We start from the raw sequence: 23,937 nt of genomic DNA on the forward strand, positions 1-23,937 counted from the left end.
TAAGGTGGGGACCCAACATGGACAATGCCTTTTCCTCAGGATGCCTTGGCAAGGAGAAGTCCAAGTAGAAATATCAATCGGTCAGTCAATCAAACCTAAATCCTAGAGGAAAACCGGAAGGCAAGGCAGAGCAATGGGTAGGGAAACAGAGGAAAATAACTACAGAAACACTTCCATTTACACAGTACAATTCTCTCTTCCTAGGGAGCTCCTTAGAAAGGAACATTCTGTTCATGTTTTAACTACTGTCTTATTTACGTAGCCATAAACAGCACCCAACACCATTTGATAGATTTTCATTTTACATAAATGATGTTACTATATTCATTCTATGGTTTGTTTTTTACTCGATATTATTATTTTGAAATCGATGCTATATATGGATCGAATTCATTCCTTTTAACAGCTGTGTAGAACACTATCACTTCAACATATAACGATTTAATTTAGCCATGCTCCTTTCGATGGACATTTTGGGTTGATTTTTTATTCCCACTATTATAACTGATATTGTATGCCTTCAACAGTAAGATTTCCTCTAGAAAAAGAGTTGCTGGGTTGTAGAAGACACTCTTATCTTTTCTAGATTTTGCCAAACTGCCTTTCAAAGTGGTTGCAGCAATTGATATTTCTGCTAACAGTGCATGAGAAGTTCTTCTAAAATGGTCTTATTTGAGGGCAGCTGGGTGGCTTAGTTTGTTAAGCGTCAAACTCTTGCTTTCAGCTCAGGTCATGATTTTGCATTTCTTGAGCTCGAGCCCTACATCAGGCTCTGTGCTCACAGTGCGGAGCCTGCTTGGGATTCCCTCTCTGTCTCTATTTCTCTCTCTCTCTCTCTCTCTCTCTGTCCTTCCCCTGCTCTAGCTCTCAAAATAAATAAATAAACTTAAAAAACTATAAAAATAAATGAATAAATAAATAAATAAATAAAACGGTCTTGTGTTGCCCTGGGCTGTCCTGAACACTGTTAAGGTCTGGATAGCCCGTGAACACAGTTAAAAATATGACTTTATAGGAACGCAGAAAATCTCCAAATGCTACTCAGAGAACCACCTCATTATCTTGAAAACCAGGCAACAAAAGAAACCAGCATCTCTTCTGCTTTCCAAAGGAACTGTATGTCAAGGCAAGCAAATAGTTGACATGGAAAGTTTCTCTTCGTAGCTGTCTTCCAGCCAATAAAGGATGATGGAATCAGAAGACCACCATTTTTCAACAGCAGTGAATTAACGTATCCGGGCAATGAATAGCAGTGGCTGCAAGCAGTCCTCAGGGAGAGATACCCAGACAGAACATACAATACCACTTCTGAGCTCTTAACAAAAAAGAAGAATCTGACCAAACCCCTACTTCTAAATACCAATTTGCACGTGCCACCAAAAAAAAAAAAAAGAAAAAAGAAAAGAAAAGAAAGAAAGAGAGAGAGAGAGAGAAATACATTAAATGGCAGCAGGCAAAGGTGTAAGACAGAGTCAGCAGTATTGCAAGTTAGCAGGTTGCTCTTGGACCAATACCACTATCAATGTACTAACGCTCTTAATGAATCTTAATGATCGTGGAATAATGCGCTCACTTCCGGGGAACCTGAGCCACCAGACTGCTCGGATTATTCCACCTCTCTTGATTTCCACAGTGATAACCTTCAAATAAACCCCATTCACTGAAGTTCCTGATCACATCCGTTCCTTCATAAAAAGGCATCCTACGCATTCAGAAGGAAGTACAAGCTCCCTTCCCCCGTGCTTGTACACAAGTTCACACCACAGTACCACGGACATGCCCACGGAATTTGGAGAATGCTGTGGTCCTGTGTTGAATGGAGGACAAAGAGAAGATTCCTTCAAGATAAAAGATGCTGTGGAATGGCCATTTTCCCCGTTCCCATAGGTTGGGCAGCAATCAGACCACCAGGAAATATAAATTAGGATTCACAGAGCTTTGTTCTTTATACAAAAATAAAAGCTAGAGAACATCTCCAGAGACTGTTACCATGCAGAGGGCTGTGACTTTTCTACAGAGAGGGGACTTCTGATATGTTGTAAACATAGCATGAAAGAGATGAAATGATTTCTTGACAGAAGACTAAAAAAAGCAGAACAGCTCCCCTGCTTCTCATGGTGTCTCAATCTTTCCATATTTAGCGAGCAAGAGTCAAAAATACCAAAACTCCTGGGAAATTCTCAGTAAAAGAATTTATTTTGGCTCAGCATAATTTGATTCCTTTTGTGGCTTTATCATGCCAGGCTCAGGATCCCTTAGACTTGAGAGAGGGAGAGAGATGGCAAGTAGGGTGGTCCATGACTGTCGATCGATGGTCCAAAGAGTCCTTGATCGTTGGGCCATTTTTCTAGCACGTGCGTATGAAATTAAGGAAATGCAATCAGAAAGAATAGGAGCATGACCTCAAATTACACAGAACACTTAGAGGAAGAATGCCAGACGGCCATGCCACCATCTTAACTCACCCATGATGACAGAGATCTCACGTCATCTGTGACCAGATAGCAAGGGAAGCAAATTTACTGATAAACAATACCCTGCAAGGAGCGTGACGTTGATTTTAATTCCCCTGAATTTATACTGCAAGTCAGACACAAGGCAACAACACTTCAGAGAAAGTAATGATTGTTTTAAACCAAAGGCCCTGAGATCATGGTGTCCATCAAGATAGGGAAGCGGGCTCTGCATGAGCCTTTCTCGAAAACTGAAGGAAGACCCTTTCCCCTCTTCCCTGAAGCAGCTACCTGTACCTACTGTCCTGTGGTGCTGGCCCATGTTAAAATTGGGGACCTAGAGCATGATTTGAAATGACCGTGAGTGCAGGATCCCAAACATCAGCTAAGGAGGGAATAGAGCTGAAGCCACCAAACCTTTTTAAAGGTAGAGTATTTGCTCCAGGTGTTCTGTGTATGCTATTTTTAGCCCTTTAGTAATGGCTGATTTAGAAGTTAGCACCATCCAAGGGTGCCTGGGTGACTCAGTCGGTGAAGCGTCCCACCCCCTGGTTTCAGCTCAGGTCACGATCTCACAAGTCTTGGGTTCGAGCCCGCATCGGGCTCTGTGCTGATAGTGCGGAGCCTGCTTGGGATTTTTCTCTCTCTACCTCTCTCCCTCTCTCCCTGCCCCTCCCCAACTCATGCTCTGTCTCTTTCTCTCTCTCTCTCTCTCTCTCTCAAAATAAATAAACTTTAAAAAAAAAAAGTTCACACCATCCGAACTGGAATAACCCTTGGGAATAAAGTTCACTCCCAAATGCCATATCTGCTTGCTGTAGACTGAAGTGTATCCCCTCACAAAATTCACATGCTAACGGCCTAACCCCTTTTGTGGCTGTATTTGGACATAGGGCCTTGAGGAGGTAATTAAGGCTAAATTAGCTCATAAAGATAGGACCCTAATTCAGGAGGACTGTGGCGTTACAAAAGAGGAAAAGAGGCCTCTTGCTTTCTCATTCTCGCGTCCTCACTTTCTCGTGCTCTTGGGGCACACACGGAGGAAAGGCCATGTGAGGACACAGCAAGGTGACCCATCTGCAAGCCAGGAAGAGGGTCCTCACCAGAAACCTAACCAGTCAGCAACTTGAACTTGGACATTTGGCCTCCAGAATGGTGAGAATTAAGTTTCTGTTGTTCAAACCGCTGAGTGTGTGGTATTTTATTATGCAGCCGGAGCTGACTCGTGTACTGCTACGTTTAAAATTGCCGTGCATGGGGCGCCTGGGTGGCTCAGTCGGTTAAGCATCCAACTTTGGCTCAGGTCATGATCTCACGGTCCATGAGTTCAAGCCCCGCATCGGGCTCTGTGCTGACAGCCTGGAGCCTGCTTCAGATTCTGTCTTCAGTCTCCCTCTTTCTCTGCCCCTCCTCGGTTCCTGCTCTGTCTCTGTCTCAAAAATAAATGAACATTAAAAAACTATATAAAATAAAATTGCCGTGCAGACGCTACGGACTAAATCCATCATGTGTTCTAACCTCAGGTTTCTAATCTTGTACGCAGTCATACAATGTGAGGATTCCTGAGTTTAACAGAATTCTTAAAAATATCCAGTCTTGGGCAATCTTGGGTTGTGTCACTGGCAATGCATGTCTGGGGCATTGTGTGGATGACTCTGGCAAAGGTTGAGCTCACTGGGAAGAGAGCGTAGATCAGTCAGGGCTCTACTGCCCCTCTGGGACCTTGGAGCTTGTGGGGCAGGGTGGGAGGAGGGGGGCAAGGGAGGGGATGTGTCAGTTACAGGTATGGCTGATGTGCACCCCCCCACCCCCGCTCAGGTTCAACATCCCGTGTGGGGGCTGAAGACCCAGCTCTACCTCTAAATTCTCCCACTAGCTAGTCTGCGTCAGAAACATTAGAAAGCAAAAAAATTAGTCCTCTAAAATTATTTGAGCCTGGGTTTACCGTGCAGCAGTCTAATGAGAATAGTCATTAGTGATACCTGCTCCAGCTCTGAGAGGCCATTCGATGAGCTCAAATGAGATAATGATTATGCAAAGGCTTTGTAAACCCAAACATCAGTTGGATGGCACATCACCCGGATGAAACCTGTATAGATGACTGCGTATCTTTCACCCTAATGTAACCACTCCTGGCTGCAATCCACACATGGCCATTTCACTGTGATTAGGAAATGAAATCAGATGGAACGGTTTTTGAAGCACTGTGGGGCTTTTTTAAGGGATGAATATATTGCAGAGTTGCCATTTATTAATTGTATGTGTTTATATATTTCCTCTTATCCACCAAGGGCTGGAGGCTACATACAAACTGTATAAAAGTATATGCAATAAATAATAATAGAACCAAGAGGAAAGAGCACTGTCAGACAAGATAGAAATTTTAAATCTGAGCTTCCTGGCAACCCAGGAAAACATGAAACAATGCAATTACATAATTTTCATTTTCAGAAAGAAACATTACTTAAAAATTGTAACCAAGGGGAGCCTGGGTGGCTCCGTCGGTTAAACGTCTGATGCTTGATTTTGACTCAGGTCATGGTCTCACAATTTGTGAGATTGAGCCCCGCATCAGGCTCTGCACTGATGGCATGGAGTCTGCTTAGAATTCTCTGATTCTCTCTCTCCCTCTCTCTCTGTTTCTCCCCCGCTTGTGCCCTGGCTCTCTCTCTCTCTCTCTTTCTCTCTCAAAATAAATAAATAAACTTCAAAAAAGAATTGCAATTAAAAGAAACTGCATCGCGCTAATGTTTTTCCATTGAGCCTTCCATTTTCCTATGTAAATGTGGATCCAGTGGACAATGTCTCTGGAGAGAACTAAGGTGGTCAGTGTCCCTGAGAGTGAGGATAAACTTTGTGGCAGGACATGAATTTCAGAAGCTTAGAGCAGAGCCCATGAGGCAACATGGAACCCTATTAAGAACACAGAACTGAGAATCTAAAATCCGTTCGAGTCTCAGTCTCCCCATGTGTTGATCGTGTGGCCATGGGCAAGTATTTTAATTCTGAGTCCTGGTAAGAAGGAATAATTAGACTGACCTCGGACGATTGTGAAGAGGAAAACAATCTATTGGGCAGACACTTCATCTGTAAAGCACTAATGATGTGTTTGTTATTAACCCTCATGTTTTACAGGTCACGAATGTGTCTAACATAGCAATGCCCAACGTGTACAGATACATGCTAATCTTACGTGTTCCCTCTTGGAGCTCTAATGTGTCCACTGGCCTATTGCAGGCCCGGGAAGTCCTACAAACAAAATGTTCTTTTTAGCTCATTTTCACTCAGCATTTCCAGACTTATTTGACTACTTATGACCTCACTTCCCTTTTGCGTGACCCCAATCTACAATGCATCTTTTGGAAACATTAAACCAACCCAGTGTTCTCAGGGTGCCTGGGTGGCTCAGTCGGTTAGGCGTCCGACTTCGGCTCAGGTCATGATCTCACAGTTTGTGGGTTCGAGTTCCGCGTCGGGGTCTGTGCTGACAGCTCAGAGTCTGGAGCCTGCTTCGTGTTCTGTGTCTCCCTCTCTCTCTGCCCCTCCCCCACTCTCACTTTGTCTCACTCTGTCTCGCAAAAATAAATAAATGTAATAGAAAAACTAAAAAAAAGAAAAACAGAAAACCAACTAACCCAGTGTTCTCAATGGCGGCGGGGGGTGATTTTGCCCCAAGACCTATGGCAACGTCTGAACATACTATTGATTATCTCGACTGGTGGTGGGGCAGGGATCAAGGTGGTCCTGTCATCTAGGGGTAGAGATGCTGCTAGGCATCTTATAATACACAGGACTTCGAAGACTTACCCGACCCAAATGCCAGTAATGCTGAGGTTAAGAAACTAAGCCCTAACTAATCCTTCTTTGAAATTTTTTTATTATTTATATTCTCACAGGGTTAACAGGCCCAGAGATAAACTCCCTTCTGTGATTCCACAGTTTCTTCCCTCCAGTTCCGTGTACCTGGCCTGGCTTAAACTGTGTGGTGCTCCAGGACTTAACACACAATCCAGGGGGCTCAGCCCTCACCCTCGACGACTCTGGTGAAATCTCCCATGAGCCATATGCCTTCCAGGCCTCAGTCATAATCACACAGCTACAATGCATGTCAGCACTGTCCCTGCCAACTTCCTCTTCTCAGGACCATCCTGAATCTTCTTGCAGACAGTAGGTCCTTCCTGGAGTGCAGTGACCACATCCCCACCCAATACCCCAAATATGGGGGAGCCTGGCAGGGAACTGGATGCTTCCGAAGAGAGATGACCAGTACACTTCCCAGGCTAGTCAAGAGCCAGAAAATGTCACTTCCGAATTATCTGGGGAACACCTTTGTGTGTGTAGTGCATGCAAATGTCAGCTAAAACGTGCCCACGATGTAACTTTCTCCCCTTTTCTGTGATTCAATTTAAGTTTCCTTTTCGGCTCCCCTTCTGCTCAATGGCAGAAATTTTATCTCCATAAACTCCATAAACTATAGATTATCATTTCCTCAGGTCTCCCAAGATGTCAGGGGAAGGGGTCCCCGGGCCAGCACTCACCCCACCCCGCCCCCGTCATCATCTACCGTGCTGGTATCAGAGGGGCCCCCACCCTCACTGCCTTCTGCCATGCTGTTCTGGTTCTTTCTTGTGTCCACTGTCTCTCTGTGCCACATCCTTGCCTCTCTGATGCCTGTGCCTCTGACACCACCGTGGCCTTCAAGAACCCCAGAGGGTTTGTCTGAGGATCTCCATATTCCACACCATGCTGGGCCCCCTCTTGGGCTCACCCCAGGAAAGAGAGGTACAGGTCCCCTCTTGCCTCAGTTTCCCAAATCTACCTGGACAGCCATCATTCCTCACCCAGACTTGACCCAGGAACTTGGAGGGGAACAGGAATCCTTCTCAAAGACTCATTCGTCCCCAGAATTTCTCCTCCCCTGCCCCCAGCCTCCACTCTAGGACCTCTTTTTCCTGTTTGCCTGCTCTCATTTCTTTTTCTACTCATCCTGTATTCCCTATGCCCTGAGCTCCCCTTTGGAGCCATCCTTTTGAAACTCCAAAACTTAAGCTTTTGAACACCAAATGCTTTTCTTTTTCTTTTCTCCCCCACCCCACCTCGAATTACTATCTCTGCCAGGAGTTTCAAAAGTCTGTTTAGACTCTTAGCTTTCTCTCTGCATTTTTGCTGAGTCATTCACTCACTAAGAGAATAAAAGCAGAAGGTCTTAGCCTGAATTCAGGGAAGGGCTAGGGGGACAGGAGAATGAGGAAAAAATCTTTGGTGAAATCTCAAAATGTACTTACCCCACAACAGTGAGGCCCCTCCCCCCATACCACTTGTGGGTCCACTTTCGTGGTTTCTTATATCCAGTCCTGACAAGGTTTAAATTTTCATTCAGCAGCAGAACTGTGCGTAGGGTTACAAATAGGTTTCATCTCCTTTGCCAAGTTCAATTGATTGGTAATGGTGGCCCAAATCATGTTCAGAGATGTTCTAAAGCCTCATCTGGGCTTGCTAGCCAAAAGTGGGTTAGTTGCATCTGCCTTGGGTGAGGGAGGAAAAATGGGAGAGCAGGAATGCCAAGAACTAGCCATCACTTCTTGTCATCTGCAAACTTGGAGATTCCTCTGGAACCTTCCTCTTCCAGATTGGATAAGCAAATGTTATCAGAAGGCCTGACAGAAAGCCCAAGTATAAAGGATGTTTGGCGAAGAGGCAGGATCATCCCAGGACCAACATTCCAAGTGGCATCGCCAGGGCCTGGGACTCAGAGACAGACAGGTTATAGGACCCCAGCACAGTGGTCCTCACTGTTCCCCCAGCTCCCAGACCTGCCCTCGGGGAGAGTGGTGGACCTTCTGGATCTGCGCCCTCTGGAGTAAGCCCACAAAGTCTTATGGAGCAAATTGGTTATTTATTCCGTGGTCAGTGGGAGCCACTGATGGTGTTTGAGCGGAGAATGACAACATAGGAGAGGGCCTTTAACAAGACGAATCCAGCAGCCACAGACGGAGGCGTCTTTCCAGAGTTGCTGTGGCAGTCCGTGTGAGAAGCCTGCACGAGTGGGCATGAATGCAGGCGTGATACTGAGACAACAGAAGAGAGCCTAAGGCCACCCTCCCCTGACTGCTCGCCACGCCACAGGCCTCGCAGAAGCCCGACTAGGACAAACTTTCTTGATAACTCTCCGTGCCTATAGCCTCTGCCTTCGCTTTGAAGGAAGCAAGGATTTGCAAAAGTCAGGGTGCCTCAAAACAGAGTACCGCCAGTGGGGCCTGGGCTAGGGAAGGCCTGGCTGGGGACCCTAAAAGGAAGAGAGGAATAACCAGCGAGCCTAGAGCAGCGGGCACTGGGCATATGCCCACTTCCCGGCGCCCGCAAGGCAGAGGGAACCTTGTGGTATCTGGGTGGCTCGAGGCCATCCTGACAAAGGTCAGGCTGCACTGAGGATGCAGCCTGGCTCCATCTCTCTGGGCTTTCCTCCAGGTCTCGGAATCATTCCTCCAAGGCACAAGTCAGCTTCCCCCACTGAAATGAGCTAAACCAGAAACACAAAAACAAAGCTGGGCACAGCACAGAGAGGAGGTTTGCCAAGGAGGCACACACTCCAGGCTGGGGCTGCTCTTGACTGTTGAGGCAGGTGACTTGAGGATAATGGAATGATGGTACATCATGGGGGGAGGAGACGGGAGGGGGAGGAGTGGGGAAAAGCATAAAAACAGTAGGAGCCACTGAGCAGGGCTTCCTCGCTCTGGCAAGATCAGAAAGATCCCGCTTCTTCCCGCCAAGGTTTGGGGGTCCTAAATCGATTCCCCTCCCCTCTCCCCCTCCTCCCCAACATTGACTTGCCCTTTCTCTCTGTTTCTGCCTCATCGCCCCTCCCCAATTTGCCTTTCTTGCTGCCTCTCTGCTCTCCCTTTTTCTCATCCCTCCACCTAAACCTGGCCACAACGGCATGTACTTCTGGCTCAACCCGCAAGTACCCCAAGCAGAACATGTATGGCCATCGCCTCCCGATGCCCAGTCCCAGCGTGACCCGGGCAGGTGTCCCTGGAAGATGGCAAAGCTATCCAGAGCCACCTTCCTCACGCATTCCTAACCTCCCACTAGCCAGCCTGGAAAAGGATTGGGTCCCGTGGCCTTGGCCAACCCCCTTCTGTCTGGCTCTGCTAGTTTTCCTTATTGAAGACACATGGGGTGAGGGGATGGGTGCTGCCTGCAATCAGGTGGTCATTCGACTCACCCCGCCCCCAGCACAGAAGGAGACGTAAACGCATAGGAGGTCACTAGCCACACAAAGCAGCAGCACACTCGCCCAGCAGGTGCTGAGCTGCTGAGCAGGTGACAGGAGTTCGGAAAGAAGAGACTGGAGGCCCAGGAGGACCACAAGGAGGTGGTGGCAAAGAGCCTCCCATCCAGGAAGAGAGACAGCACATTCCAGGTGGGACCGGCAGAGTAAAGGGCCCCACCCCAAACCGAGCATGGCCATCTGGGGGGGGGGGGGGGGGAGGCGGGCAGTGAGTTGAGCAGGCCAGCCTGAAAGGAACAGAGAGTTTGTGCGGGGCGCAGTGAGCAAAAAAGCTACGTTGGAGCTAGTTCGGAGCGGGTTTTGAACGCAAAGTCGAGAGTTTGGAATTTATCCATTCGTGAGCCAGAGATGTGGCAAGTTGCTGGGTGGGGAAGGAACATTATCAAAACGGTGTCTCAGAAGACGTCAAATAGGACCTTTCTTGTGGCAGGTTGGCAGTGGGGCCCGCGGCTGAAAACAACACCAGCTAAATAACACACATGGTAAAGAATACGGGGGGAAAACGGGACCAGATGCCACACTCCCCCAGGGCTTATTAGCTGCGGTTCCACTGCAATCAGCCCACTTCAAGCCATGTAAGCATTTCTGCCAGGGAGGCGGTGGGAATCAGGAGAGCTGGCCAGGGAAGACAGTGGCTTTTTCTCTGTGCATCAGGGATGCACCTTCTTCTCCAGCCCACCCCAACCTCAGGGTGGGGGTGGGGGGATTCCCATAGTGATGCACCCACAGAGGCTGAGGAAAGGTGGGCGATCCATTCCCTGCTTAGACAGCAGGGTGCTTCTCCCTCTCTGAGCCAGGAAGAAGGAAATTGGCCTGACAGCAGGTGGAGAGAGAAGGCATCTGTGGAGCACCTGTTTGGCCAGCGTTTTGTACGACAGTGAGTGAGCCTCCCGTGGGCCACAAGGACACCTCAGACAGTAGATGTGCTCAAAGACCTATATCATATGGTTCCATTTATAGGTAATATCCAGAAGAGGCAGTTTGATAGACTAGTGGTTGCCAGGACCTGAAGAGGGGGGTAGAAATGGGGAGTAACTCCTTACTGGGTCTGGGGTTTCTTTTGGGGGTGATAGGAAATGTTCTGGAACTAGGCAGTGGTGACGGTTGCATGACACTGTGAATGTAATAAGTACCACTAAATTGTACACTTTAAAAGGATTGAATTGGTAAATTTCGTGTTAAGTGCATCTGACCACAATAATCTTCTTTTAAAAAAAAATGGCATCGGGGCGCCTGGGTGGCGCAGTCGGTTAAGCGTCCGACTTCAGCCAGGTCACGATCTCGCGGTCCGTGAGTTCGAGCCCCGCATCAGGCTCTGGGCTGATGGCTCGGAGCCTGGAGCCTGTTTCCGATTCTGTGTCTCCCTCTCTCTGTGCCCCTCCCCCGTTCATGCTCTGTCTCTCTCTGTCCCAAAAATAAATAAAAAACGTTGAAAAAAAAAATTTAAAAAAAAAAAAAATGGCATCTGAGCTTCAAACATCTTGTCAGTTATCACACCCAGGGACTCCCTGTGAGGAGTAGGACCCAGAAGCAATGTGCCACGGAGTAGACTTTCAGTGATAAGAGACAGTGGTGGGGAGTGGAGGAAGAGGGGTGGCGCAGGGCAGGGGCAGTGGGAGCATCAGTGATTTTCAGGCTGGAGTCTGCTCTCCCCGTCCAAAGAGTAAGGCCATGTGGAATCTTCTGAAGAACTCACACACATGTGCCCTGTCCTGTTCCCAAATATTTCAGGCCATTCCCTCTGGGCACATGGAAAGATTGTACTTCCTGGCCCCTTTCCAACTGAGTGGAGCCAGGTGACTAGTTCTGGCCAATGAAATGCATGCAAGGGTAAGTCTTTCCTGGTGACGACATTTCAGCCCTGATGCGAGATCTGTGAGCGCTCGTCCTCCCGGTAGAGTAGCAATGATGGAGACTGGGGCTGTCCCATCAGCCTGAGTCCCTGACTGACCTGGTGAGCAGAGCTTCTGCTGACCTGCAGTGGATATGTAGCCTAAAGAGAAGTAAGGCTTTGCTGATCCGAGTTATTCAAATCCAGAGGTGGTTTGTTACCGCAGCATAACCTTGTCCATCCTGGCGGAATTGGCATTGGGACTCCTGCCCCTTCACCAGGCCCTCGGTGTCAGCCAGAGACATTCGTGGACAAGAAATACAATACTGTCTCAGTAGCTGGATGGGAAAAGAGACATTTGTCCCTTTCCCTCTTCCCCCAACACACACAAGTTGCCTGATAGAAGGACAAGATGTGAAAGACTAGACCATGCCTTCCTCCTCACATCCCTATCCTTGAGGGGAGAAGAAGAAATGAGAACTCAATCAGGAGATGAAATTTTGAGCCAGGCTGGACTAAGCTGTGATAAACTGGAACGATCAGAACACAGGGCGAGCGCCCTATGGGACAAGAAAGGGAGAGTCTACAGAACTTGACTGAAGGCAGTGATTGGGCTCCCAGGACCCGCCAGTCAGGGTCCCAGCAGGAAGCAGAAGGCACCCTCAAATGGAGGTCATCTAGGACAGTTTAACGGGACAGGACTATGTACAAAGTGGTGCACAGGTTAAGGCTAGCAGCCTAGGGAGATGTGATCCTCCCTAAGCCCTAAAGGGAGGATGTATCTGGAACTTAGTGAGGGGTCATATGACAGCAGCTGTGATTTATGTGAGAGATACACAGCCACTTGCAACCCTCTACCCATTTGGGAGGCAGTCCGGGAGATAAATACCCCAACCTCGTCTTCCTCCTGCCCTCTGGTCTCCTGCCAGCGCTTTCTAACTGGCTGAACCCAACAAGACACTAGCGGTCAAGGGAGCCCTTTGACACATCCGTGACAGATTGTCTCCAGGCTCAAAGCAGGAGGGAGCAGGGTGGGGATTAATCGAAAGGGGAAAACAGAGGCTATCAAGAAGTTCCATATCCTGAGTGAAAGTGCTCACTAAATTCGTTCTAGGTGTTTGGGAGAGATTTTTTTTTTTTTTTTTTTTTTTAATATAGCTGTATGTTGGGATGCCTGGGTGGCTCAGTCGGTTAAGCATCCAACTCTTGATTTTGACTCGGGTCATGATCTCACTGTTAATGAGTTCAAGTCCCACATCAAGCTCTGCACTGACAGCATGGAGCCTGCTTGGGATTCTCCCCCTCTCCCTCTCTCTCTCCCTGTCTCTCTGCCCCTCCCTTGCTTGTACACATGTGCTTGCTCCCTCTCTCTCTCTCTCTCAAAATATATATATATATATATATATATATATATATATACATATATATGTGTGTGTGTGTGTGTAGTTGTATGTTACTAATGTAACACAATGTTACATTAGTTTCGGGTGTAAGCCAGTACTGTATATCCAGGTGTCATGCTATGCTCACCACAAGTATAGCTACGGTCTGTCACCACATAACGGGATCACAATACCACTGTCTGTACTTCCTAAGCTGTACCTTTCACCCCCATGAGTTATTCGCATCATAACTGGAGGCCCGTATCTAGGGAGATTATTTTTTATCACCGATGTTCCAGATGGGGCAGGATGGAATGGACATAAGAGGACCACTTAAGAAACAACTATGATGGTTCTTGTCAGACAGTGAATGGAAAGGTAGAAGGAAAGGAGGGTGGAATAGCATCCAGGAGACCAAAGAAGAGGATCAAGAAGAAGAATTAACCCAAGTACAGGTGGCTGAAGAGAAGGGCTGGGAATTTTCTTGGTGTCCCTGGTGACCATCCAGGGAGATACCCCAGAAGAGTGGCAAGGATGAAGTCTGAATTGGTTAGCATCCCTGCAGGAAATGGATGGACACTCAAAGGGTTGAATTGTAAAGAACTTATTTTTTTTTAATGTTTGTTTTTGAAGGAAAGAGACCAAGTGCAAGCAGAGGAGAGGCAGAGAACGTTGCGGGGGGGGGGGGGGGGTAGGGGGCGGGGAGGAGCCCAGGAGGAGCCCAACATGGGGCTCAAACTCATGAACCATGAGATCATGACTAGAGCCAAAGTCGGACTGACTGAGCCACCCAAGCACCCCTGCACTGTAAAGAATTTAATGAAGGGTGGGAATGCAAGCTGGTGCAGCCACTCTGGAAAACAGTTTGGAGGTTCCTCAAAAAACTAAAAATAGAACTACCCTACGACCCAGCAATTGCACTACTAGGCATTTACCCATGGGATACAGGTGTGCTGTTTCGAAGGGACACATGCACCCCCATGTTTATAGCAGCACTATCAACAATAGCCAAAGTACGGAAAGAGCCCAAATGTCCATCGATGGATGAATGGATAAAGAAAATGTGGTATATACATATACAATGGAGTATTACTCAGCAATCAAAAAGAATGAAATCTTGCCGTTTGCAACTATGTGGATGGAACTGGAGGGTATTATGCTAAATGAAATTAGTCAGAGAAAGACAAAAATCATATGACTTCACTCATAAGAGGACTTTAAGAGACAAAACAGATGAACATAAGGGAAGGGAAACAAAAATAAAATAAAAACAGGGAGGGAGACAAAACAGAAAAGACTCGTAAATATGGAGAACAAACTGAGGGTTACCGGAGGGGTTGTGGGAGGGCAGATGGGCTAATTGGGTAAGGGGCACTAAGGAATCTACTCCTGAAATCATTGTTGCACTATATGCTAACTAATTTGGATGTAAATTTTTAAAAATAAAAAATAAAATTAAAAAAATAAAGATACAGTTTTCAAAAAAAAAGAATTTAATGAAGGGACTCTGTAAGGTGTAGGCAGGATGAAAGGAGCCAGAAACGCCTGTAGTTAATAAGGCACCTGGAGACTCACGATTGCTGGAAGCTGTTTGCATCCCTGTGCCTCAAGGGACAGGAGAGCCTCATGCTTCAATGGAGAGGTGGGGCCAGCCAACACCTCATGACACGTCCCTCACACCTTCTAGTCTCCTGCCGTGCCTCCCACTGGGTGAACCAACTAGAAACCTGGGGGTAAAGAGCTCAGCAGGGGCAGGAAAGGGCAGAGAATGCATGTATGGGGAGAGGAGAACAAACAGAAAAGCCGCCATCTTGGAGGAAGGAGGAAGTAAAACAGGGAGGCAGTGAGGAAACTGTAGCGAAGGTGGCAGACTTTTCTCTAGGTCCCAAGAGAGGGATGAGGGAAGAGCAGTGGTGTCAATCAAGGGAGCATTCTAGACAAAAGAGACCTGGGCATGCTTTACGCTGAGACTCAGTTCACCTACACCACACCACTGGTGTCATGGCGATGGGTTAATCCTGGCTCACAACACGCTGAAAAGGCTCTGCCATTTCAGGTGCCCCAGAAGATACCAAGGATGCAGTGAATGGGGCAACACATTCACAACTCAACAACACTGCGAGTTCCTGTTGGCTCCAACTATCCATCTGTCACACAAGAGAAGGATAATCTTTTAAGAGGAGGAAGACTTTCAGTCACAGTAACACAAAGGCTACTGTATTGCATCCCTGGCTCCCTAGAGGCTGGCTGGATCCAATTCAAATAATTTCTTTCCGGAGTTGCTGTTGCCAGGAGGATTTAGAACAGCAAACAGTGGTGGTCAATCTAGGTGAAGCTGCCTGTGTCTTTCAACCTTCCTTCCTGGGCATTTCGGGGAAATCAGCATCTGACTTTCCAGCAACAGCCCGCTGTGGGCCACCAATGTGTTGTGTTCATTTTAAAGGGTTAGCCACTGTCTGCGACATCACTCATCAGCGTCGCTAAAAAGGAAGGCTTCTCTTCCTTGCAGTTGGAACGGTGTGCAATGAGCCTCTGAAAAGGCCAGCAGAATCTGGATCACCAGTGGGCAGTTAACTAAAAGAGACAGCACAGGCTGCTGCATTCAGTCTGAGTGAAAATGCTCAGAAGAGAGGAAAAAGATAAATGATCTTAGAGGCTTAAATGAACTTTGCCAGGAAAAGGAGGAGTTGGGCTTCCAGAGTTCATCCTGCTCGGTGGTTCATCATCAAAGTCAGGGCCACAAAGTAAAGCCGTGCAGGTTGTGCACTGCACAGAACCCTCCACCCCTGCCTGCTCCCCTTCCTGCCAAGGGGGCAACAACAGCTGAAATCCAGTATGCTTTCCACTTGCCAAGCCATGTTCCCTGGGAACTGCACCACCCAGAGGAGGCAGGACGGGTCTATTTTTGATTCTCACAAAAAAGCCATGTATGCTTATGGCCACCTTGGCCAAATTCATTCTAGCTGCTACTGATGCATTTACAACTCAGATCTTGCCTGAAATAGCACTGAATTATAATCAGAGCATGAGTGGGAGAAATTCAGAAAAGACGATAATAGTAATGACAAACAACAACAGTCCCTCATTTGGGTTTAGCCTTTAACACTTTAAAAAGTGCTTTGCCACACAGGATCGCATTCAATCTTCAGAATGACACTGGAGTCAAGCCACAGGAAGGTGTTCTTCCCCACTGAACATCTGTGGACTGAGATGAGGCTCAGAGATCCAGGACTGAAATCTCCTTTGATTTCACATTCTCTGCTCTTTGCACAATATAAACGCCCCCCCCCCAAAAAAAACCTACACATTTGGAAAAGCTTCTAGTTATTGAGTTGGACAGCCAGCACCAATTTGCCAGTCTCCTGGGTGACAGAACAGTAATTTTCCTCTGAGGATCTGCTGCCATTCTCAGTAGACATTCTTCTTTCTAGGGAGAGACATGCAGCTCAGGCCCCACCCTTTGGGCCGTGGCACAGTGATTGGTGCAGGAATGGCCATGTGATCCACCAGAGCCAATGAGAAGCAAGAAAGACCTTTGCCTTGCCTGACACAGGAAGGACACCCACCTGCTTTCCATTGGTCTTGAGCAGGAAAGAAGGTGTGTCTAGAGTTTCTAGCTGTCAACTCAGCCCAGGTGGAATATAAAAATAAATAAAGACAAAGTGGGTGATAGGACAGCCAAGAGATGACCAGAGGCAGGGTCCTAGTGATACCACTTGAGCCTATAGATTGAGTCACACACACCGAAGTACTTTTTATTTACTTGAGAATATACATTTCTTTTATTATTTAGGCAGCTTGAATTGCATCATCTATTTCTTACCATTAAAATATCTTGGCTGATTTAGGTAGTTTCTTCCTCTTCAGTCTCAACAGCCATGTGCAGATACAGGCAACGTCATTCACAGCAGTGGGGACCAGCCAAGGTTCACCTGCTAAAGACAGAGCCACAGAAATTCTCTCAGTTCCATTCTGTGGCTACTCACCAGCTCTATGCAGCAGCCTGGAAAAGCTAAAAGTGTTCCCGTTGCCCAGATACCCACTGGAGCAGCCTAGCCTACTGGGAATTGTGAGGCAATTGCCTGGTATAATGAGAAGTACACTTCACTTAGTAGAGGTTCAGCTGTGCTCTGTGCTTGGACACCTGCATAGGATAGATCCCTAATGGTGAAAAAATGGCTCCCATTGGTAATGGAGGCTACAGGCAGGAAAGGGAGTCTTCTCCCTCCAGCATGGGACATAAGTCCTCTCCTTCAATCTGCCTGGGCCACCTTTGGTCATGTACCCACCACTGGATCAAAGCAGTTACCAGGAGAATGCCATGCATTGATTGGCTTAGACTGACCAGGATCTACCCTAGAGCTGGAAATGGTGTTGCACTGGGTATCCTTGAGTCACTCTGGGAGGGATAGATCCCCAAACTGGAATTCTGTTGAAAAGTAAGTACAGACTAGATGTTTGGGTTAGATCAAGAATGTCATTATAGCCACTACTTGACCTTGTGACCCTGGGCATATGCCTCCAACTCTTTGAGCCTCTGTGTGCTTGTCTGCAAACTGAAGGGAACAGAATCAGGACACTGATTACTCCTTGAATTTTTTTTTTTTAATTTTTTTTTTCCAACGGTTTTTATTTATTTTTGGGACAGAGAGAGACATAGCATGAATGGGGGAGGGGCAGAGAGAGAGGGAGACACAGAATCGGAAACAGGCTCCAGGCTCCGAGCCATCAGCCCAGAGCCTGACGCAGGGCTCGAACTCACGGACCGCGAGATCGTGACCTGGCTGAAGTCGGACGCTTAACCCACTGCGCCACCCAGGCGCCCCACTCCTCGAATTTTTTGATGTTTGCTTTGTATTTGAAGAAGTCCAATGTGTCCCCACACTTGAGAGAGCATTGCAAGCTGTCTTATAAATGAGTATGGAAGGGAACTAAGGTGACTTTCAAAGAAAGTGTGGGATCCATGTGTCTACTTCCCAAATGCGCTTTTTGGCACTGAGTGTTCTCAAAATTGAGAGATTTGATATACAAATTTTAACGTATGTCTTTAAAAGAAAAAAAAAAGGATCGGCCCCAGCTGAGTCAATGTCTCACCTTGAAATGAGACTCCTGCCTCACTGCAGGCCTATCACTCCTCATGGTCCTATGCCCTGTTCATCTCCTCCAGCATTTCCTGGCCTCACCCATCCCCACCCCACCCCGGGCAGGTGTGCAAATCCTGGTTTACTAAGTACTGTCCCCCCCCCCCCACACACACACACACACGTGTCCCGTTACTGCCTAATCTCATTTAGGCTTTGGGATAGTCAGTCCCGTGGAGCCCGCAAGGTGGAGACTTACTCCTCCCGACTACAAAAAAAAAAAAAAAAAAAAAAAGGTTTTTCCAAACTTCTTTAGTACAAAGTCATATTCTGTGGCATATAACAATAAATTCTAAGCAACGATAACCTTTATAAACAAAGGCTGGGTTTTGCCTTTTCTTTTTTCTTCTAGGCCCGGTCAAATCATACAACTATAGCACTATTATAAATAGCTGGCATGATTTTTCAATCCTGATGCCAGGTGTACCCCCGACCACATAACTCAGACCCTGGGAGGGGGGGCAGTGGGTAGCACAGCACACATCAACAGTTGTTAAAATCCTCAGGTTTCTTCTCTTTTTTAAGATTTTATTTTTAAATAATCTCTACAACCAAGGTGGGGTTTGAACTTAGAACCCTGAGGTCAAGAGTCGCATGCTCTACTGATCGAGCTAGCCAGGCGCCCCTAAAATCCCCAGCTTTCTAACGTGCCCTCAAAGCTGAGAACCACTGCCCAGGAGACACTGCCTTAGTGTCTGCCATTGGTCTTAGCAATGGCCACCCAACTTCAGTGAAGGAAGAAAGGTAAGTTATGTACTTCCCAACTCTTGGCTACAGGGAAAAATAAACTTGTTACCAGATCTTTACAGTCTACTGGTTCCTGGGATATTTGGAGGAGGGGAGTGTTGTTGTCTCTCAGAAAGGGTTCTGAGCTTTCTTAATAGGAACTAGCTCCATTGAAAGTCTGGCTCCCAACAGGTTCTAATTAAATCATGCTCTGTAGGATTGCCCATGACCCACCATCTCCCACGCAGACCAGAGGCCAGTCTTACTTCTGGATGAACTTCTAACAGGAGCTATTTACTGGGCTCCCTAGTAGAAGGTCACTGTAATTATTTTATTGTGACTTTACAAAGGATTTAACTAAAAGGGGCCAGAGAGGGTACCTGGAATGTTCCAAATATTCAAATATTCCAAATATTTGCCAGGCAGAAGCACGGAAGCAAGAGGGACACCTTCAGCTGGAGAAGCTCCAACTCGGGCCCAAGCCAAGGGTGTGTCCGCATGTGGCCTTGGCTGGAGACTAGACACAGGCACAGGAAGTCCACTCGGACAGCCTCAGGACTTTGAAGGTAAGGCAGCGATTTAGTTCAAGGCATAACCTATTCTGTTAAAAGCATTTTCAAATGTTCCGCCGCCTCTGACTTTGGGGAGTGACAGTCTTCCAAGAATCCAGAGCGAAACGTTAGAGGAAAGGAAACTACTTCTGATAACGAGCTCAGGAATATTTGGTCATTGCTTGACCCAGGGTTGGAGATGAGCACTGTATTGGGAACCAAGAATTTGTTCTCTTTGCATTCAGACTTTGTCTCTAACTAACGTCAAGGGTGTAAAGCATTATCAATCACCAAAGGTAATTATTAGGCGGGTACTGGCTTAGGGCTGTGGAACACGACTGAAAGGGTTTGACTCTAATTTCTAGCCGGCACTTATTAAATACATGCCAATTGATTGATAAGAACTTACCAGAGAATGGACAAAGCACACACTCAGTAGCCACCACTCACCCACAGGCATTACTGTGGTGACTACTCTCTTTCTTGCCCTGTTCTCACTACATCACCACCACTTACAGTTTGATAAGCCCACTGTAGACTTATAAACTCATTCCTCTAACGCTTGCTCAACATGAGGACCCCATCTCATTTTGAGATATGCCTATCTTATCAAATGATAGAGGATCGTGTAGACCATTTGCAGAGACACAGAACCAACTGTATGCACCTGTGGGCCGACGTGAGGCAGCACAGAAGCTCCAGGAACACACTGAGCAGTTAAAGCATAGCAGTGCCGGGCAAGGTGCCACGGGAAGGATTTCATTCAGGGGAAAAGGCAGTGCTCCTCCGTGACCAGAGCCATGAGAAATCAATTGACTCGCTTTAATCGGACCAACCTGAGCTGGATTGGGAACCTAGCTAGGCTACTTAGGGCTGGTGAGCAGTTCCAGGCCGGATGCCAGGGGGCTGTGCCTTGAGCTGTTATCTGCTTACAGGTAACCACAGCACGGATCGCAACGGATGCACCACAATGGTGAGGGCTCGTTTAGTTGCACGTTACGGAATCTTAACAGAAACCGGCCTGAGCAGGAAAGAATGCAGTGGCTTTCTGGTATGGTAGAGGCTGGATCCAGGTGCTTAAACGGTGTTCTCCAGAATCCCCCAACTCTGATGTCCCCCATGTTGGCTTCCCCTTCAGACAGACCCCCTCAAAGTGGTGGCAGTAATAATTGCCAGTGGCTCCGGGCTCGTGTTCCGCCAGCTGAACATCCCCCCTTAGTTCTAGCGGGCACCTGGGACTAATTTCCCACTGGCCTAGCCCATCGCACCCCATCTCTGCGACCAGGGGAGTGCAGTTCTCAGTGGCCAGACCTCTGTCACATGCCCGCTCCTCTTTTAAGGTGTGGAGTCTGGCCCTGCTCCTGCAACACAGCCTTAGATTTCAGGGGCTGCCCAGAAGAAAATTGGGGTACTTTCCCAGAAGTAAGAAAAAAAAGCAGCAGCTCTGTGCTGCACCGTGCCGGCCCCTGTCTGCGAATCCTGGCGTCTTGAGAGCTCCTCTTACCTTCCTTGTCCTAGAATTTCCCGTGTCTGAATAATAGGCAATTCGATCAATAACTTTAAAATTAATGAATAAGTGTATCTGGCTGAAGGCATAAACATGAACCATTTAAATATTCTACAGTATTTGGGGGCGCCTGGGTGGCTCCATCGGTTAAGCGCCCGATTTCGGCTCGGGTCATGATCTCACGTCCAGCTCTGGGCTGACAGACAGCTCAGAGCCTGGAGCCTGCTTCTGATTCTGTGTGTGTGTGTGTGTGTGTGTGTGTGTGTGTGTGTGTGTCTGCCCCACCCCCACTCATGCTCTGTCTCTCAAAAATAAACATTAAACAAATTTTAAAAAATACATAAATATTCTACAGTATTTGGTAATATCCCTCCGTGGATGATACAAGAGCAGAGATGCAAAGGTAACAGAAGAATCAGGGGAAGGCATTAAAGAAGAGGCAAGGCCCAAACGGAGTCTTAAAGGATGGGTGGGTATAGACAGGGAGAGAGGAAGCAGGGCATTCCAGGCAAGGGCCCAACATGAGCGCAGGCACTAAGATCAGACAAGCCGCGTGCATTCAGGGACAGGGAAAGCCTGCCAGGCTTCATGTGCAGACGTCGTGATCGAGTGGGCGAAGATTGGGGATGGTCGGGCAGGGCCAGTTACAAGTCTGGAATGGCCGTCTGAGGAGGAGACACTGAGTTGGCATTGAAGGGAGAGAAGGAGGCTTTCAGTTCTGGACAGGTGCGTGGGCCATGTCAGCAAGAAGCACGAGGTAGGAAAGTGATGAGGACAGAGCTGTTTTGGAGAGATAAGCCTGGTGGAGACGTGGAGGTGGCTGATCGTCAGGGCAAAGACAGAGGCAGGGAGGTCAAGGTGATGAGAACCCGGCCTCTCCCTCTCCAGATCGCCTTTTCCAGCCCAGCCTCAAAAGGGCCTTCCTCGACCTACCCCACCCTTTCTCTTTCTCTCCTGCTCCTTCTCTTTCCGCCTGCGCTTCCAGAACACATTTCAGATCCTCGATTATATTCAAGAAACTTGTAAATGCACAGAGTCTCCGTAAGAGAAGGAATAAAGACTGCTCTGAGTCAAGACCAAGTCTTGCTGAGGGACACTTGCTAGGGGACTAATGGGGATGAGGCACAGTAAAGCCAAGAAGCTGCAGCTCACCATCACTGTCCTGCAAGCCGACTGAGCTTGGATCTGAGTGTCACTGTTCGCGGGCAGTACAATCATGGGCAAATTCTCTCTTAGCCTTATGTTTCCCCTCTGTAACATGGAGGTAATAATTACATTTCCCTCAGAGGCTTATTATGAGAATTGTTAATAATGTACAGAAAGTGCCTGATTCAATGCCTGTCATTATTATTTGCATCTGGAAACAATCCGAGCAACTGCGGGTCAAACCTGCCTAGACTTCCTCCCAAAGCTAAAAATTCCTCCAGGAAAGGGGGCGGGGGGCCTTTGGAGATGGAGTGATGCTCTTCTCCGTGGGTCTCCAGCTTGAGCCTCAAGCTCTGATCTCTCCTGAAAGATGTCAACCACTAGAGGGAGAGTAGACTTCCAGAAACCACAGCCCTAAATCCCACTGTCTTTTGTGATGTCAACTCACTGGGACCCAGCAGTCATGGTTTTGTTTTGTTTTGTTTTGTTTTCCTTACAGGAATAGAATAAAATAGAAAATAGCATTAATTGTAGAAGCTACAGGTAGATATTGTTTCATAAAGCCTTTTGTCTTTATGCATACATATCTATGCATATATAACTTGAATTTCTCACTCTGGGTCACGGTCAACCAGCAAAGAGTTTGCAAAATACTGCCTTTGCAAAGAAGTATCCTTATGCAGGAAAAAGCTACCTATTGTCTTTAATTCTCAGACAGGCACCAAACAGATTCTGTATTAAAGAAGATGAGTCCCGGCCCTGGGTGGCTCAGTCAATTAAGCGTCTGACTTCAGCTCAGGTCATGATTATGGCTCGTGAGTTGGAGCCCCACATTGGACTCTGTGCTGACAGCTCAGAGTCTGAAAGCTGCTTCAGATTCTGTGTCTCCTTCTCTCTCTCTCTGCCCCTCCCCGCTCACACTCTGTCTCTCTCTCAAGAATAAACATTTAAAGAATTTTAAAAAACAGATGAGTCATTATTCTTTTTTTTTTTTTTGAGTAAACTCTATGCCCAATGTGAGGCTCGAACTCATGAGCCCAAGGTGAAGAGTCACGTGCTCCACTGAGCCAGCCAGGTGCCCCAGTCATTGTTCTCTATTAAAGAAAAATCAGATACAGGAGTGGAGGACTAGATGGTGCCCCATATTGTTAGGAATTTGAATTATTTCTAGAATGCTCTTCCTCTGGTGTTCACTAATATAAGCACCTCTCAAGGTCTAACTCGGCCCCTTTTTCTCACAGGCCTATGAATGACCTGCGTAGCTCTTTCCAGGTGATAACATCCACTCTCAGGGCGTTTATTGGTTCCTCTGTGTGGCTGATTCTGAATTACTTTTTTAGCTCTTACCTCCATATCTGTATTTCCAAATGATGGCTGGAATTCTTTCCATTCTCTTTCCCTTAAAATTCAGTCTGTTTGAAACTCAGTGCACAATCTTCCCTTTATAAAGAGAAAAGTTAAAATCTCTTCCTGTGTTCCTTCTCTTGGCCTGTCTTCATCTATGCAGGCTGCTATAATAAAATATCACAGACTGGGGGCACCCGGGTGGCACAGTCGGTTAAGCATCCAATTTCGGCTCAGGTCATGATCTCACAGTTTGTGGGTTTGAGCCCCACGTCGGACTTTGCACTGATTGTTCAGAGCCTGCTTCAGATTTGGTGTCTCCCTCTCTTTCTGCCCCTCCCCTGCTCACTCTCGCTCTGTCTTTCAAAAAACTAAGTATTAAAAAAAAATTTTTTTAAATAGCACGGACTGGGTAGCTAATAAACCATAGAAATATATTTCTCACAGTTCTGGGAGCTGGAAGTCCAAGATCATGGTGCCAGCATGGTCGGATGAGGGACCTCTTCCAGGTCTGAGACTTCTTGCTGTGTCCTTACAGGTGGAAGGGGTTGGGGAGCTCTGTGGA

General features: G+C 47.3%; 1 long non-coding RNA gene across 1 annotated transcript; it reads right to left on the reverse strand.

The window, feature by feature from the left end:
- Positions 1–16,691: 16,691 nt before the first annotated feature.
- On the reverse strand, positions 16,692–23,937 carry LOC131492083 (uncharacterized). Its single transcript, XR_009251835.1, has 2 exons — positions 23,818–23,937; positions 16,692–16,892 (listed from the first exon to the last, which is right to left on the reverse strand). It is a non-coding gene; the product is annotated as an uncharacterized LOC131492083 (long non-coding RNA).

The sequence above is a fragment of the Neofelis nebulosa genome, chromosome 12 (assembly GCF_028018385.1).
Source record: "Neofelis nebulosa isolate mNeoNeb1 chromosome 12, mNeoNeb1.pri, whole genome shotgun sequence".
NCBI classification, from domain to species: Eukaryota; Metazoa; Chordata; class Mammalia; order Carnivora; family Felidae; genus Neofelis; species Neofelis nebulosa.